General features: G+C 42.5%; 1 protein-coding gene across 1 annotated transcript in view; it reads left to right on the top strand.

Annotated features, from left to right (window-relative positions):
* Positions 1 to 17,599, top strand: part of Kcnma1 (potassium channel, calcium activated large conductance subfamily M alpha, member 1) — a 697,588-nt gene that overhangs the window by 413,334 nt on the left and 266,655 nt on the right. The window lies entirely within an intron of this gene.

The following is a 17,599-nucleotide window of genomic DNA, read 5'->3' as shown; positions in this document are numbered from 1 at the left end:
TCTCAAAAGTAACACATACATATTGTAATCAGTGAAAACAGTGAAAGATGAACAAAGAAAATAAATAGCAGCCATGTACAAGACACTATGTTGAAAATGAACTTTACAACTTTCCAAAGTTGGAGAAGTTGGAGAGGTGTGGAAGGAAGGAAGGGTAGGGGAAAAACAAAGGAGGGGGTAACAATGCTCTATAGGAAATATACTCATTACCTTACTCATGTAACTATAACCCCTCTGTACAGTATCGTTACAATAAAAATATGTGTATTTTAAAAACCAAAAACAGGAACAAAAGAAAATAGCATCCATTTCGTCTCTTCTCGCCCCTTAGGCTTTGCCCTTGAGATATTTTATGCCCTTATACCTCTACAACTTTCTCCCATGCTCATTCCAACGAAGCATTGAGGAGGGAGCTATTTACATTGAAAATTGAGCCAATCCTGCTGCACTGCAGTTTGGCTCTTCTTGTGAATATGTAATGGACATCCTCTCAGCTCTGTAATAATTTGTTTTATAAAATTTTATGACAGTTGTGGAAAAACTCCATTATTTTTTGTAGCACAGAAAACATTGTCATAAACCTAGTTGATGGCCACCTGAACGTTTTCATTTTCTTTCCCCCTCCCCTCATTATAAACAATGCGATAATAACCTCTCTCCATCCATATATTTTTGCAATTATGACTCTATCATTTCACATTGCTGGAACATAAATTGCTGCACCAAAGAATACTATATTTTACTTCATAGCTATGGATATATAACATTTCTAAAAGATGTTATTTCGAGGTGTACTTACTTCTGTTAGCAAAATGTTTTGATATTTTGGTAGCATTGTGAATTTATTGCATACCTGGTGTCAAGTTTTCTTTGTTAAATAAGCATCTTAAATATGTAATCACACTCATGCACCTGCATGTCTGTGTGGACGTACATATGTGTGTCTATATCCTTGTAGGGATCCCATTTCCTATTAGATTTCTCATTATGATTAAATTTACCTGCTGACTGGTGACGTTTTCATCTCTGGTCCAAGGTGCAGCTGCTTCTACTGGGTTTTCTATCCAGTAGGTGGAGAGCCAAACACAAACTCCAGGTGTGTCCTGAGTGGACCCCATGTGTGCCTGTGGGAGGAGAATCTGAGCTCCTGGCTCACTGTTAACTGGCTTTATGACCTGGGGAACTCAGGTTTCTTTACCCTGCCTTTTGTTTTTCTTCTGTAACATAGAAGTTAGACTCTGTGATCTCTAAGATACTTTCATCCCAACCAGTTTTTTAAAAGATTCTTAAAGAGAAGTTTAGAATCTATGTTATGGAGGCTATGGGGAGTGAAGTCATCTGAATCAAACTTGTCTTTTGTTTTTTTTTGGTAAATTATACTGGGGCTTAAACTCAGGGTCTCCTGCTTGCTAGGCAAGTGTTTACCATACTGCTTCAGGTATACCATTATACCTTTTGCTTTAGGTTATTTTTTCAGATAAAGACTTGAACTTCAGGTAAAGTCCTGGTTATCCTGGACTGTTGACTTCCTGCCTGTTTCTTCCATTTGCCTGAAATTACAGGCATGTACCACCATGCCTATTTTTTGTTTTTAACATAGAGGTCTTTCTACCAAGATAGCCTTAAACTTTGATCCTCCTGATATCCACTCCCAATAGATAGGCTTTTAACTGGAGATCTTCTTAAAAGAAAACATAGCTTAGAGTTCAAACACGTATCCTGTATATGCACGTGTTTTCTCTCTCTCTCTCTCTCTCTCTCTCTCTCTCTCTCTCACACACACACACACACACACACACACACACAAGTGAAGAGAGGAAGGGAAGAAAAGGGAAGGAAAGAGAAAGAACATGGGAAGGGACAGGAAAGGAAAGGAAGTGGTCAACTTTCATTTCTTGGCTGTGCTTTAATTGCTCTGTGCATTTGAACAGTCACTTTGCTTGTTTGGACTTTCAGTTTTTCCCATGTGATCAGTGGTGAGTTTGGACTAAATTACCTTCCATTCTGCTCACTTCATGAATCTGAATTCTATGGTGAGTGTCCATCCTTTTTCATGCTCTGAATAATCAAGGTGATCGCAGAGGCTGTGGTTGTGGTACAAATATTCTCTTCTCCACAGTTGAGGTTCAACTCATTCCTAAGGACACACGTTTTTTGGCTGTTTATTCATTAAACAATTTTTTTGGTGGTGCTAAGATTTGAACTCAGGGGGTTTCATTCAGCTTTCTTGCTTGCTTGACTGGCACCCTACCATTTGAGTCACCCCTTTCTCTTGGCTTTTTGATAGTTATTTTGGAGATGAAATCTTATAGATTTTTCTGCCTATTCTATCTTTGAACTATGTATATGATACTCTGGATCTCAGCCTCCTGAGTAGATAGGATTACAGACATTAGCTACCAGTGCCTGGCTCATTAAACATGTTTAATTGAAAACCTATTTTGCATCAGGAATTAGCCCAAATGACTGGGAAATAATAGTAGTTATTAAAATACGGTGGAGAGATGATAAACCATGGACCTAAAATATAAGTAAGTAATTTTGTATATGATGAAGCATTCATCCTCTCAGAACCAAAATGTAGACCAACAATCTTCTAGATGATGAAATAGCATGTTCTGTCTTGTAAGAGGGAACACCTCTAATGAAATGCTTGGGGTTTCTTTGATCACTGATCTTGGGTGAGATCCCAAACTGACCTGCCTCTTATGGGAGATAATTATTCAGTATAATAATGTTTTCAAGAGATTTCTCTGTCTGATTTAATAATGGGTTGTTACACTGGGGAACAATTATTATACCAATGAGCTGCCCGGGAGATCCACCCTACAAAGTAGAAGAAATGATCCCTTAAAACAAGGGCACTGTGGGCAGCTCTATCTTCTGGACAGTGGAAGGGTCCAGGTTTTGCTGGCTGAGCTTTGGGATAAGATGTAAGAAACAAGTCCATCCCAGGCCCACATGTACTTTGATGGGCTATTGTGGCCACTATGGTATAAACAGGAGGGAAAGCCAACATCCCAGCCTTTCGATGCACAACCCACACCGCATTTCTTGCCATGCATAAGAGCTGGCCTGTTAAGTGGCACATTATATATGTGATTTATCTTGGAGCACAGAAACATAGCTGCGTACTCAGTTTCTGCCACATGTTGGGCACTTTGATGAGTCCATTGCCTACATCAGCTCAATCTTCAGAGTAAGCCTATGGCGTGGAATTACTATACCCCATTTACAGATGAAGCTCAGAGGTTAGTTCTCTTGTCCAAGGCAACACAGCCCTGAATTGTCAAAGGGCCAGCTAATCCCAGATTTTGTCCATACCTGTCTTCTGTCCTTCCACCTCTGACTTTTTACCCTTGGAAGATTTGGGATTTTGAGAACTCGATTGGGAATGACTGTGTTCTTCCATCTCTTCTTACTCATGCAGGACTTCACTTGGGGTGACAAGAGGAGAGGAAGTCTTCCTTAAGAATAAACATTCCCATTGACCGTGGCATTTCAGTCTTGTAATTCTAGCACATGGGAGGCTGAGGCAGAAGGATCTTGAGTTTGAGGTTGAATGAGCAATATAGGGAGACCTTGTCCAAAACAAAAACAAAAAACAACATTCTTGTGTTGCCACTTTCCCATGTCTCCCCCTTGGAAGTGACATTTCCAGTTTCTAGAAATAGTATGAAAATGAGGGCAGTCCCTGTGTATCTGAGCATCTTGGGAATCCAGTCTACTGCATCTGGGAGACAGACCAATAGCTCTCACCCATCCTCCACCCTCCATTAACTCTGGTCTCACCCAACTCAATTCTCTTTGCCTTTAGCCACTTAGCAATGGGTTCCTCCGAGCAAGATCATTTAACCCATTGTAGGCTCAGATGCGTCAGTCTAACTCCCTTTAAGATTGAAAAATAATAGCAGCCAACTCCTAGGCTCACTGCAGAGTTCTGCTAAGGGAATGTGAACAGCCAGTGCACAGAAGTCATGACTAAGTCCTGCCCTCTCTTCCCAAACTGCCCATCACATTTTAAAGCACCAGAGGAGAAGACCAACTCAAATGGAACCAAAAATAAGGCCGCAGGATGTGAAGACATCCACATCTCTGGTGGCAAGTTGCTACTTATTTTAATCCCTGTTCCCACATGCCTGCTTATTCAATGTTGTTTCCCTTACAACATCCTTCCCCCACCCAGCTAAAATAAGTGTACTTTAAAAGATGCATCTTATTTTGAGACCTGAAGCACATGCTCTGGAGAGATCCCACTGGTTTTTGTTTGTCTTTTCTTTTAAGGAGCAATGTCCCCAGAAGAGAGCAGGGACTCATACTTCTTTCATTCACTTGAATGTTTTGATTGAGGGTCATCTGAGATAGTTAGAGAAACAGAGTCACTGGCCAGATATCTAACACCATTTTTTCTTATTATTATTTTGGTCCTTGAGGAAGATGGGGAGGGGGAAGAGGGGGTTTGAACCTAGGGCCTTGACCTTTCTAGACAAATACTCCACCACAACTGAGCTCCACCTCCAGCCCTCTGAACCCTATTGCTATTAAACATTGATTGTGTCCTTAGCCCTGGGATAAGAAGAATACAGACCTGACTGCCCCCTTCCCACGTTGTACTTTGGTTCCCAACAGGTTTCATCCTGTCTAATACAATTGAGATATGGTCAGGGTCACAGTCGCTGAAACAATATGGAAAACTATTTGCCTGATTCTCTCATCTGTATTGGATCTGGCCTTAGACCTTAAAACTTTCAGTAGACTCCTATCCCAAAATAGAAAACTGCTAAAATATACAAAAATAAATACCGGGTCACAGGGAAAATAGAATAATTTAGGTATCTCCTTTTAAATATACACCTGGGCTATCCTTTTTCATGTGTCACAAGGTGATTAAAACAGGATTATAAAAAGCAAAGTACAGGGCCTTAAAAACAACAACAACGATAGGACAAAGTGTAGACCTCTCGTTAGAGGCTAAGGTTTCAATCTTACTTTGGAACGAAAGTAAACACACACACAGTGACAGCAAGTTATACCACCCACTATATAATTAAGTACGAAATGGTGAGGTGAGGGCAGAAAGGCCGTGGGAGTTCAGAGAGAGAGAGAGAGAGAGAGAACGCTCATGTGGGTGGAGGAGCAGAAGAAACTCAAAACTCCCATAGGAGGCTAAGGCTCACTGAGACCTGCAGGGCCTGGGGTTGATAGCAGAGAGGGAGAACGCCACACCTGCAGGTGGATGATGCCCACGTGAGGACGCCATCTTTTTTTTCTGGGGTCCAAAACAAGATGCTGTGCCTTTGCTTTCTCTCATTGCAGCAACGGGTAACCACACACTGCCTTAAAGCAACCACGTGGATTATCTCACAGCTGGGAAGGTCACAGGGGCCTCTCTAAGGTTAAGATAAAGATGCTTTCAAGGCTGGCTCCTCTCTGAAGGCTCCAGGAAGATAGCCTTTCTTTTTCCAGCTTTTCCAGGCCACTTCTGTCCCAGCTCATGTTCTCTTGGTCCACCATCAAATCCAACAACAGTGGGCACTGTTTGGATCTTGTATTCTGTCACCTCCTCCCCAATTTCTCCTTTTCTACCTTCAAGGACCCTTGTGATCACATTGGTTCACCTGGGTATCAGGACAATCTCCCCATTTTAGGGCTGATTGATTGTCAGCATGAATATGTCTGCTGGCTGTCTTCCCTCGCCAGGTGAGGTACCATAGTCACAGGTCCTGCAGGTTAATGTAGGCATTTCTGAAAGGCCATCATCCTGCCTGGCAATAAGGGTCTTATAACTCCCATTCTATCAAAGGGAAACCCAAGGCTTAGAGAGGTTAAGCAATTTGCCCAAAGATCCACCAAGAGCTTCTTTGGGGAACTGGTCCCCGTTCAGATCTGCCAGTGGTGTGGCATAGCCCTTTGAAACACAAGGCTTCAGGTACAACTCAGGGCTCTACCATCCTCCTTTATTGTAGTGGTCCAGCTAGGTGGTTTTGTTTTGTTTATTTTTGTAGTTGCTTGGGTTTCTTTTCATTCTTGCTGCACAGCCCAGGCTGCCCTTGAACTCCATGATCCTTGGGCCCCACCTTCCTAAGTACTGAAATCACAGGTGTATGTCAGTCCTCATCCCCCAGCTTGTCAGGCCTGATCTCAAAGCAGACTTTTGGGAAGTCCTTCCTCTGCGACTCTATAGTGACTTTTTTCTTATTCATGGAAACAGATGTACTACTAAGACTTGCAAACTGTTGCTTCCTTAAGTGGTGCCCTCATGTGTGGCTTCAGCAACCAAGGGGAGCGTGGTGGTCTCCATGTTCCTGCATCAAAGCCTTCTTCTTTTCCTTTTTTTTTTTTTTGTAAAATTGTTATTGTAAAGAGGAGTTACAGTTACATAAGTCAGGTAATGAGTACATATTTTTGAAAGTGTCACCCCGTAAAAGCCCACTTTTCTGAGGAATCATGAGTTCTTGCTTCTGTGGAGTTGACTAAATTCAAGAGTACCAACAAGGCAAGAGGTCATGATGGCATGCCATCATTATGAGTGGTGACAAAAGTCAGAATACCACCCTTCCTCTTTCATGGTTGCCTCCTGAGCTCTGCTGAAGTCTTGGGCATCTTCCTGCTGCCCATCCTCTTCAGTAGGGTATGTGGTCCCAGGGCTATTCTCTGTGCTGGGCATGCCTACCTTCAGGGAGATCAACGTTGTTCTGTTAAGAGTTAGATTTTTCATTGACCAGCCTCTGCTCTGGGTAAGGATATTTTATCAAGATTTACTGTATGGACCAAGCTGGAAAGTTGTGGACTGATTTCAGGGTTTTTATGATGTCAGTAACTTGGAGCATATTGAAAAATGTACAAACAAATATACAAGTCATAAACCAAAATAAGAGTATGGTTTATCCATAGTGTATGAAGCCCCAGCCGATAGCCTCGACTCCCAGCCTCCCCTCCTCCGATGATGCCTGGTCCAGCCCTCAGCTTTTTCCCCTCATGCTGTGAGAACGTTTCTCCTTCTCTACCCTGTACCCCTCTCCACTAAGGCCCTCCATTGTGTTCTATCTCCAGTGTGCCTCTCCCCTATTCTTCCAGTAGGCATGCGTTGATCTTGACTTTTTCATCCTCCAATGATAGGTGTTCTAAATGCAGCATAAACTGTCTACTTTGTGCCATCCAGTGGATATCCTTGTGTACGTGTGGCAAGGACCTTGTCTACCTTGTGTTTTGGCTCAAACAGTACCTGACACATAAGTCCTGCTTGTTGAGTGAATGAATGAACAAGTGTTCTTTTTTTTTGCCAGTAGTGGGGCTTGAACTCTGGTCCTGGGTGCTGTCCCTGAGCTCTTCAGCTTAAGGCTAGCACTCTACCACTTGAGCCACAGCGCTACTTCCAGTTTTCTGGTGGTTAATTGGAGATGAATCTCAGGACTTTCCTGTCTGGGCTGGCTTTGAACTACAATCCTCAGATCGCAGCCTCCTGAGTAGCTAGGATTACAGGCAGGAGCCACCAGCACCCAGTGAGCAAGTGTTCTCATGAAAACATTTAACAATTATTGAGTGCTCAGTAAGAGCAGGGACTTTGCATCTTACAGGCATTTATTGAGTTAATCTCTACAGTAACTTAAGGAATAACAACTCTTATCCTAGTTGAGAAAGCCGGAGTTTTGGGATGAAAATAATTTTCCCAGGTGGGAAGTGGTAGAAGAACCAAGACCCACATCTCAAGGTCAGTCTGGTTCTGAACACCTTGTGTTTAAAATACAAGGTAGTGTTTCCAAAGTGTGGTTTCCATGGAATATATGAGACATGAAGAGTCTTAGAACCCAATTCTTGACCCCTAGGTCAGAAACTGGATGACCTTCAAAGCCACTCTGGGCAGGACAGTCCACAACTCTTACCTTCAATTAACCACAGAAAACCAGACATGGTCCTGTGGCTCAAAGTGGTAGAGCACTAGCTTGAGTAAAAGAGCTCAGGGACAGCACTCAGTCCCTGAGTTCAAGCTCCACAACCAACAAAAAGTAAATGAAAAGCACCAGAAAGCTTTCAAACCTCGTGTAGAGGGCTTACTCCTAACTAGTTACAGAAGAATCTTTGGGTTGGAGATAGAGATGGAGATGAGCTCAGTATTTTTTTTAATGTTGTCCAGTTGTGTCTAAAGTACAGGATGGGTGAGAACTACTTGTATCATTCTCCTATGAATTTTGAGTTAATTCTTTCCCAATGACTGTTTTCTAAGTGTTCAAGGACATTTGAAGCTCCAGGAGAGCTGGTTCCGATGGAATTTTGTTCAGTAGAGTAGGGGAAGATATTTGCATTTTTATAAGCGTCTGGGCATAGCTTGAGGCCCAGGTTTTAAGTTGCCAGGCTTGGCAGCCTAAACTGCACTGTCCACAATGAGTGCTCTTTAGCCACATTTGTCTATTTCAGTGTAGGTAGAGTACCTCAAAAGACCTGCATTTCAACTATTCAGTAGCTCAATGCCACTAGTGCTTCCTGTGCCCGATAGCACAAATATACAGCTCTTTCCATCATTCTAGAACATTCTATCCAGCCATGCTGCCTTAGAATATGAGTATGGGGTAATAAAAACCATAATTTCTCACTTGGAATGCAGTAGAGGCTTGGAGAAAAGTTTTGAAATGGTTCTTAGTGAAAGGACCACTGGTGACAAGTCTATATTCAAAAGAATCAAATAACCTTCTCGAATGGATGATAGCAAAAAAGCACTAGTTTAAAAGTCATCTTCAAAAATACCCCTACCATCCTATATATATTAAATTTCATGTATCTAAGGGCTTGGCAAACAATAGTCTACAAAAGAAACACTGGAGCTGCACCCTGGTTGTTCTTATCTATAATCCTAGCTACTCAGGAGGCTGAGATCTGAGGATCATGGTTTGAGGTTAGCCTGGGCAAGAAAGCCCATAAGATTCTTATATGGAGGGGGAGGAAATAAAAAAAATGCTGAAATAGGGACACAGGATGACCCATTGCAACAATGAGACTCACAAGAAACTGTGTTGGAAATGTACTTTACTATTTCGGGGGGGGGGAGGTGTTGGGAGAAAGGAGTGAGGGAGGTGGGGGAGGGAAAGTATAGTAGGAGAAAAACAAAGGAGGGGGAAACAGTGCTCAACAAGAAATGTACTCACTGCCTTACTCATGCAACTGTAACCCCTCTGCACAGCATCTTTACAATAAAATTTTAAAAAAGATTCTTATCTCCAATTAGCCACCAAAAAGTTGGGTTTAGAGCTGTGGTTCAAGTGGTAGAAGCCCAAAAGCTCAGGGACAGCACCTGAGCCCTCAGTTTAAATACCAGGATTTCTTGTACACAGCAGGGCGGTGGGTGGGGGGGAGGGAGGGAAAGAGGAGAGCGGGGTGGAGAGAAAAAAATGTCTGGCTCCAGCTACTTCCTCTACTGGAGCTGTGAAGTGGTCTTTTGAGTATTACAAACGGTCTCTGGTGCCTTCTAGAGGATGGTCATGGAATTTCTAGATTCATTTTTTTTTAATTAATTAATTTGTTTTTTATTTGTGAACATACTGTACAGAGGGGTTACAATTACATGGGCAGGATAATGCGTACATTTCTTACCAAGCATTGCAGCCTCCTCCTTTGTTTACCCTTCACATCCCTTCCCAGCTTCCTCCCAACCCCCCCCAATCACCCCCCCCCCCCCCACCGACGTTGTAAAGCTCGTTTTGGACATGACAACTTATATTTTTGTTTTTTGCTTCGGTTCACCTGTATCCTTAAACAACTGTTTTTTCCCCCTCTCCTCCACAAGTTATACTGACATCAAATATAGTGAAAGCAGGGGTTATACTTTGGGGGAGGGACATACAAAGCAACAAAGAGATAGTCTTATAAATGCATTAGAAACACATGCATGAAAGAAAAAAAACATTAAAATACATGTCTAAGGGCTCATTTTCCTGACATCACATTATCTGACCTTTTCCGCTTGACTCATACATATACTAGATATTGCAAATAAGGGAAACCATGGGACCTATGTTTCTTTGGGCCTGGCTTACTTCACTTAATGTTAAATTATATCTAGATTCATTTTTGAAGTAGCCAGGGAAGGGAGAGGAAGGCAGCAGCTCCTGTTCAGAGGCGACCATTTGTGGTTATCAGCATGGGACAGGCTCACCCCAGATTCCCACAAGTGATCTGGCATCTGCTAACTGAAACTGACTCAAGCGCTGTAACCATGAACTCTGTCTCCCACTCTCCCCCAAGAGAGTTCTCAGCCCCTGCAGCTCAGCTCTGGAGGGACAGGCCTCCATGAGCCAGAAGTCACCTGTGCCCACTCCATACCTCAGGACAGCCCAATCTCCAGCTCTGATTCCTAGATGCATTAAGTACAGATCGTTCTAAGTATAGTTACTAAGTAGTTTCATTTTAAAATAACATTAATAAGGGGCTGGGAAGGTGGCTCAGCGGTACAGTGCTTGCCTTGCATGCATGAGGCCCTGGGTTCGATTCCTTAGTACCACATAAGCAGAAAAAGCTGGAAGTGACACTATGGCTCAAGTGGTAGAGTGCTAGCCTTGAGCTGAATCGCTCAGGGACAGCGTCCAGCCCCATGATGGATAAAAAAATTAACATTAATAAAAGAAAGTGAGAAATAACAATCCTAAAGATGCTCTTATAAATATAATGCAGTTGAATGTATTCAGACTATACATCCATGTGTGTATATATTTGTGTGTATATTTATGTATGCATGTGTGCATGTGTATATTATGAGTAAGGAATGGAGTTCAGCCTGGTTTTCAAACACAGACCATCCATCTCCAAAGCCAAGACTTCTCAACGTAAGGAACCTTGACTCTCATCCTATAAAGGTCCCTAGATATTATTTTTATACTTTTGAAAATAGTCTCATCCAACCAAATCAAATACTAAATTCATTTCTCTCCTTGTTTCACTCCCTTGACAAAAGGCAGAGAGACTTCTGAATAAGATTTCGCTGGTACTCCAGATGAAAAGTTAGGGAGAAAATTACATGGTCCTTTTAAAACAATTGGTTGAATCCAATTTCTGTAACATAACTAAGCCTCCTCACTCCCTTTGACAAGTTCCCCCTTCTGAGATTATTGGCCCATTTTACACAAGTAGCCAAATTAACAAAAAAAAGCCCTACAATTACTGTTAATCATCTTAAAATAATATAATTTTAAAGATTATGGGTTGCTGTGAACCGAGTATGTTTTTCAAAATTCCTTAGTCAAAGCTTACTTCCAGCACAGGTGTGCTGGGAGAAAAGACATCTGCGTGGGTCATGAGAGTGGAGCCCTCTGAGTGGGATTAGTGCCTTATAGAAGAGGCCTGCTCGTTTATCCAGCTTTTCATGTGAGCACACAAAAGGGGGTCATCTACGCAGCAGGCAAGAAGTCAGGTACTAGATCTGCCGGTACCTAGGCCTTGAACTTCCTAGCCTTCAAACCCATGAGCAATCCATTTCTGTCATAAATTACCTAGACTGAGGTATTTTGTTGGTGCCTCCCAAATGGACTAAGGCATGGGGCTCTACCCTTTGCCAGAGCTTTCTGTTTTTTTGTTTTTGTTTTTGTTTGAAGATGTTGTGGGGGGACTTACTGCACATGATATTGAAAATATATCAAGCAACTCAGAATGCTCAATGTTTAGATGGATTTCATAGAGCTGCTGTAGCAGTTTAAAAAAGTGCTTCTCAAGAAATTACACTTCCCTAAGAGATTTCCAGTTGTGTTCTCTTGATATTGCTTTGTCAGGGACATGCTTTAAATAAGATGCCCTCTGTAGGTGGCAGAAATTCTAAATCCTCATTGACTTGCATGACTCTGTTGTGGGCCAAATTGGAAATAACTTCCTAAAACGAATGTCTTCAAGGAATGAATTCAGCAGTAGGTTTCCACAGATGCCAGTGCTTCTCCAGATGGCTGTACTTCATCTGGGGTGTTTCTGGAACTGCTCCTTCAGCAACTTACACTTCTAGGACTGGACATCTATTTACCTTTGCATCATCTTTATATTAAAAAAATAGATCCCTTTATTCTTTTCCATAGGATTATGGCCAGGACAGATTTACCTTGCTAGTGAGTGAGAAGGGAACAATGAACACTAGAAAGGAGCTCAGAGGCAGAACAACTGCATTTATCAAACTAGACACCTGTATGCAAATGGATTACAGAAGGGGCAACCACAGAGCTTGCCTTGATGAGATGGTGATAATTTAATCAAGTAGGTACTGTTTAAGGAAGAATCGTAAGTTTATGGGAGTCTGGAGGAAGAACAGATGGAAGAAAGTTGGCCAGCCTAGCTCAAAGGAGACTTTAGGTATCTGAAAAAGTATAAACATATTCTTGCTACAGCATCATTGCTCATGGTGTGTGATCTGCAGGCAAGCACATGATGGGCAAGCTTATTAGAAAGGAAAATCTCAACTTATCCTGAAACCTGCCAAATCTCGTTGGGAGATGGCAAGATTTGAGGAAGTCTGTTCCTCAAGAGCCCTGGGTGGCTCTTTTACAGGCTAAAGTCACCTTGGCAGTCTACTAGAATTACCTGGGAAGCTTGGCCATTTCCTGCTGGCCAGGTCAGAACGAACTTCAGTCCCAGGACATGAGAATTGCTGGGGTGGAACCCAGCCATCAAAATGATTTCAAGCTCCCTGAGTAATTTCACTGTGAGTCCAAGGCCATTTTACAACCAGAGCCTGCACAGTGATAGTTCTTAAACCAGAGGAATATACCTACAAACCGGAGACAGTATTAAACCCCCCCCCAAAAAAAGCCCAAACCCACTAAGTTCCTTCCAAAAAAGTCTATCATGTCAATGCTTCTACACATCTGCTTAAGGATAGTCACGGTAGAACATGAACCCACATAATCTCAAGCTTCAGTGTACATCCTGGTTACCTGGAAGTCTGCCTTCAACACAGATGTCTGGGATTGAGGCCTGATTTTCCAACCCATTCCCAAGGGATGCTCATGCAGCTGGGCTAGAAACCACTTCTGGAGTCCTGAACATGAATCCAAGACAGACTTGCTACTGTGAGTGTTTTCAGGATTCTGGTATTTCAGTAAACCTTGCTATTTTTTAATGCTTCCCAAACATCAGTATCTTTCCTGACATATTTTGGCATTTTCAGAAGCTTTTTGACATTAAAATCTGAAGCATTTCCATCTTACAACAGACCCAGCTCATTCTATTCCATATTACAGCTCCAGTGTGAACAGAGGAGCCATTAGAAAACTTTTGGTCTTTCTTCCATTCCATCCTCTCCTAATGTGTTCCAAAATCCTGGCTTACTTGTGTCAGGGGATAGCTTTAATAGCCTCTTCCAGAACCAGTTTGTTGGATATCTCTTTCTAACTTCCAGGGATTGGTTAAGTGAATTCAAGAAAAATGGGAAGTGGATCTGTTGGAGGAAAAGGAGCAGGGAGGTCCCACAACTTAATTCCCAGCCCTTTCCCTGAAGGCTGGCTTCCTATTTCCCCAGCCCTTCAACTCACTTCTCCAGGGGCAAGGACTCTCTGAGGGCCTGATTCCTCCCCAACTCCAAGACTAGTCATTTGAATAAATATCCTCTCACCACCTAGAGAGCTCAATCCCTGGACTCGGGTGCTTGCAAATGTTAAGAGTGGATGATGGGTGATGAGCATTTTCAGAGTTTATGAAACATATTTTATAATTCTGAAGAGATAACCAACCAACACTTGAAAAGTGCAGTTGTGTTCTGCTATCTCAGTTGTAGGACTCAATTTCCCTGTTTAAGTTTGATAGAGATTTGGCAGATGGTCAAATGGTTAACTTGCTGTATTCCTGATGGATTCTAAAACTTGCCTTGGTCAGTTTGAGGTAGCAGTATTCCTTCCTTCCTTCCTTCCTTTCCTCCTTCCTTCCTTCCTTCCTTCTTTCCTTTCTTCCTTCTTTCCCTCCTTCCTTCCTTCCTTCCCTCCTTCCTTCCTTCCTTCCCTCCTTTCTTCCATCTGCCTTCTTGCCTTCCTGCTCTCCTGCCTTCCTTCCTGCCTTCCTCTTTGTTTTTTTTTTTTAAAGATTTAATCTTTCTGTCTTTGTCCTGTATTACTCAGCCTCCCCTTCTACCTTTATTGTGTGGCTCTCTGTTAATTTCACCTCTTTAGATTCCAGCCAAGTGCAAAGCTCCTCTTACCCCCATTAAAGGGAGCTGCCATCTTTGTGACCTTGGCATTCCTCACCTGATGGGCATCCACCCATTTCCTTTCTACTCATTTCACTCAACTCATAATGAACTTGTCTCTTCCAAACCACTTTTGATTATACTGAGTGTCTGCTGATGTCCTGAATCACCAAAAACATCTACATGTCCTGGATCACCAAAAACATCTACAGTTGACCAATCTATCCTACTGTCTATTTTTTGTCAGTTGTTTGGCTTGAACTCTGGGCCTGGGTGCTGTCCTTCAGCTCTTCAGCTCAAGACTAGCACTCTACCACTTAAGCCACAGCACCACTTCCTTTTCTGGTGGTTAATTGGAGATCAGAGTCTCACAGACTTTCCTGCCTGGGTTGGTTTGAACCATGCTCCTTAGTCTCAGCCTCTTGAGTAGCTAGGATTACAGGCATGAGCCACCGGTGCCCAGCAACTATTTTTGTAAGTAAAGTTTTATAAGAATACAGCTACATGATTTCATTGACACATTGTCTAGGGCAATGAAATGGAGACGTAGGGCACAAAAGGTCTAAAATATTTACTATGTTGCTCTTTACAGAAAGTCTATGGATAGCAACTGTGCTATATAGTCTTTATGTTATGTTAACTACTAATCAGTTGTGGGGTGTGTGTGTGTGTGTGTGTGTGTGTGTGTGTGTGTGTGTGTGTGTGTGTGTGTGTGTGTGTGCCAGTACTAGGACTTGAACCCAGAGCCTCACACTCTCACTTGGCTTTTGTGCTCATGGATAGTGCTGTACCACTTCAGCCATGCCTCAAGTCCAGCTTTTTTGTTGGTTAACTGGAGATGAGAGTCTTCGAGACTTTCCTGCCTGAGCTGGCTTCTAACTGAGATCCTTGGATCTCAGCCTGCTGAGAAGCTAGGACTACAGGCTTGAGCCACTGAAACCTGGCCATTATTATTATTTTCCTTAGCCTTTAGAAAGTGGTATGGCTTTGCAGCATTATTTTTCTGCTGGAAACACATGTAATCCTGGTGTTTTCTCTATAGGAGATGGTCGTATTAAGCGGCTTTCTTTCTTACCCTATCTATTGTCTAGTATCCATTGCAAAGCCTATAATTTGGCACCTGCTGGCAATAACAAACAGCCCACATCAGATAAATAAACCAACAAGCATTCATTCCCTGGGGTGAGTGAATATTTTAGCAAATTTAAAAACACTGTCACTTGAATTTGCAAACTGGGTCAGAAATCCTTTCAAATGTTATGAGCTAAGTGTAAACTGAGGACTTCTTATACGTATCCCCTGTCCCTTTATAAAAAGAAAATGATTGTATTTATTGTTTGCAATGGTGGCCTCACTTGCTCTAAAGACAGCAGTGTCTCCCATCTGGCAGAAAGGATGGAACCAGGCTTCATTGGGTGGCAACAGAGGGCATATTCTCCCATGCACCCACCTGACTAAGGTGTGTTTCTCCCTCCAGTCCTTGGTTAGCCCCTTCTAGAGCTCTACTGCATTTTCCAGGCCACCGTTCTGGAAAGATTTGCTGTCTAGCACTGCCACCTAGTGAGAGAAAGCAGGAATCAAAACCAGATGCTATGGCCCTCCCATTTCTGTTTCCTTGAATTCTGGCTCATTGACCTCAGTTGAAAGAAAACCTTAATATAGTAATAACCTTAAGGGGTAAATCATTTATGTATTCATGTGGGTAGTGGAGCTTCAGTGGATGGGCTAGGTGCTGTCTCTTCACTTTTTCACTCATTTGAGCCACACCTCTACTTCGGGCATTTTGCTGTTAATTGGAGATAGGAGACTCACAGACTTTCCAGCCCAGCTGGCTTTGAACTGCTTTGAACTAAGATCCTCAGATCTCAGCTTCCTGTTTGGCTAGAATTACGGATGTGAGTCACCAGCTGGCTAGTTTTTAACTTTTAGAAAGTAACACATCCCTCAGAACTCTCCTGCCAGACAGGTGTGGGTGGCTCATGTCTGTAATTCTAGCTTACTCAGTAGGCTGAGATCTGAGAATTGTGGTTCAAAGCTAGTCCAGGCATGAAAGACCCTGACACTCTCATCTCCATTAACCACCAAGTATCCAGAAGTAGAGCTTAACTGATAGAATGCTAACCTTGGGCCAAAGCAGCTCAGGGACAGTGCCCAAGCCCTGAGTTCAAACCCCAAGACACACACACACACACACACACACACACACACACACACACACACACACACACACACACACACACCACACCACACACACAGCCTGTGTGGAGAAGCCTGAAACAGACAAATGTCAGGTGAGAGATAGGATTTTGTAATGGTGAGGTGGGTGTTCACGCAAAGCCTGGACTGAAATCAACTTTCCATATGGACAACTAGCAGAATAGGGCAGGAATTCCCACCTTGATTCTGGCATATAGATGGCGTTGATTTTCATTAAAATGAGGGACAATCTCCTAGGCTTTTGCAATCCTCTGAAGCCTGGGTAAGATATTTTCCTTCTGTTTTTTTTTTCTTTTTGCTGAATTCATTTTGAATTTGAAAGAAATTTTGGCATGATCTGTAAGTACATTTTGCATATCAAATTGATGGCTTAAAAAAACGAAAGAAGCCACAGATTCTGAGCAGATATATTTATGACATCTAAGCAGAAATAGGAACTTTCTTATTAAACCTGAGTCTAGTCATAATATGCATACCCCAGTGCAGCGGAAGCAATTTATGAACCAGAACTAGAGCATCTGAATGTGAACCACATGGCTCCATTCCTGCGATAAGTGCTATTATTTCATTCTTTGTCCCTGGGAAGAAGGCAAGCTAGTGCAATATTACAACTGACAACCATTGGGCAGGGCCCAAAGGTCATTTCTGTGCAAGATAACAGGGCTTTTCATGATAGTACTGCAGTTGTTAGCAGATGCCACATGGTAGAAAAGACTAGCAAACATAGTGACTATTTTAATTTATCGATATTATTAGAGTTGAACAAAGGGGTTACAATTCTATAAGACAGTTAATGAGTACAATGCTTCTTGGACAATGTCACTTTTAGTAGTGGCCATTTTTATCCTGAGTGGTCTTGGCTTGTACCAAGTAATTTATTATTTGTTTATTCCTTCCTTCCTTTCTCTCTTCCTTCCCTTCCCTTCCCTCCCTCTCTTTCCCTCTCTCTCCCTCTCTCTTTCTCTATCCTTCTTCCCTCCCTCCTTTCTTCCTCTCTCCTTCCCTCCCCTCTCTCTTTCTTTCTTCCTTCCTCCCTCCCTTCCTTCCTTTCTCTATCTTTCCTCCCCCTCCTTTCTTTCTCTCTCTCCCTCCCTCCCTCCTTCCCTCCCTCCCTCCCTCCCTTCCTTCCTTCCTTCGTTCCTTCTATCATGACATTTCTGTCATTTTCTCTGACTCTCTGGCTATTGCCAAGTATATTTGAGAGAGAAAAAAAGAGGGGAAGAAACCGATTGACTATGA

This window comes from Dipodomys ordii, unplaced genomic scaffold (genome assembly GCF_000151885.1).
Source record: "Dipodomys ordii isolate 6190 unplaced genomic scaffold, Dord_2.0 Scaffold86, whole genome shotgun sequence".
Taxonomy (NCBI): domain Eukaryota; kingdom Metazoa; phylum Chordata; class Mammalia; order Rodentia; family Heteromyidae; genus Dipodomys; species Dipodomys ordii.
This window is presented reverse-complemented; position numbering and strand designations above follow the sequence as displayed.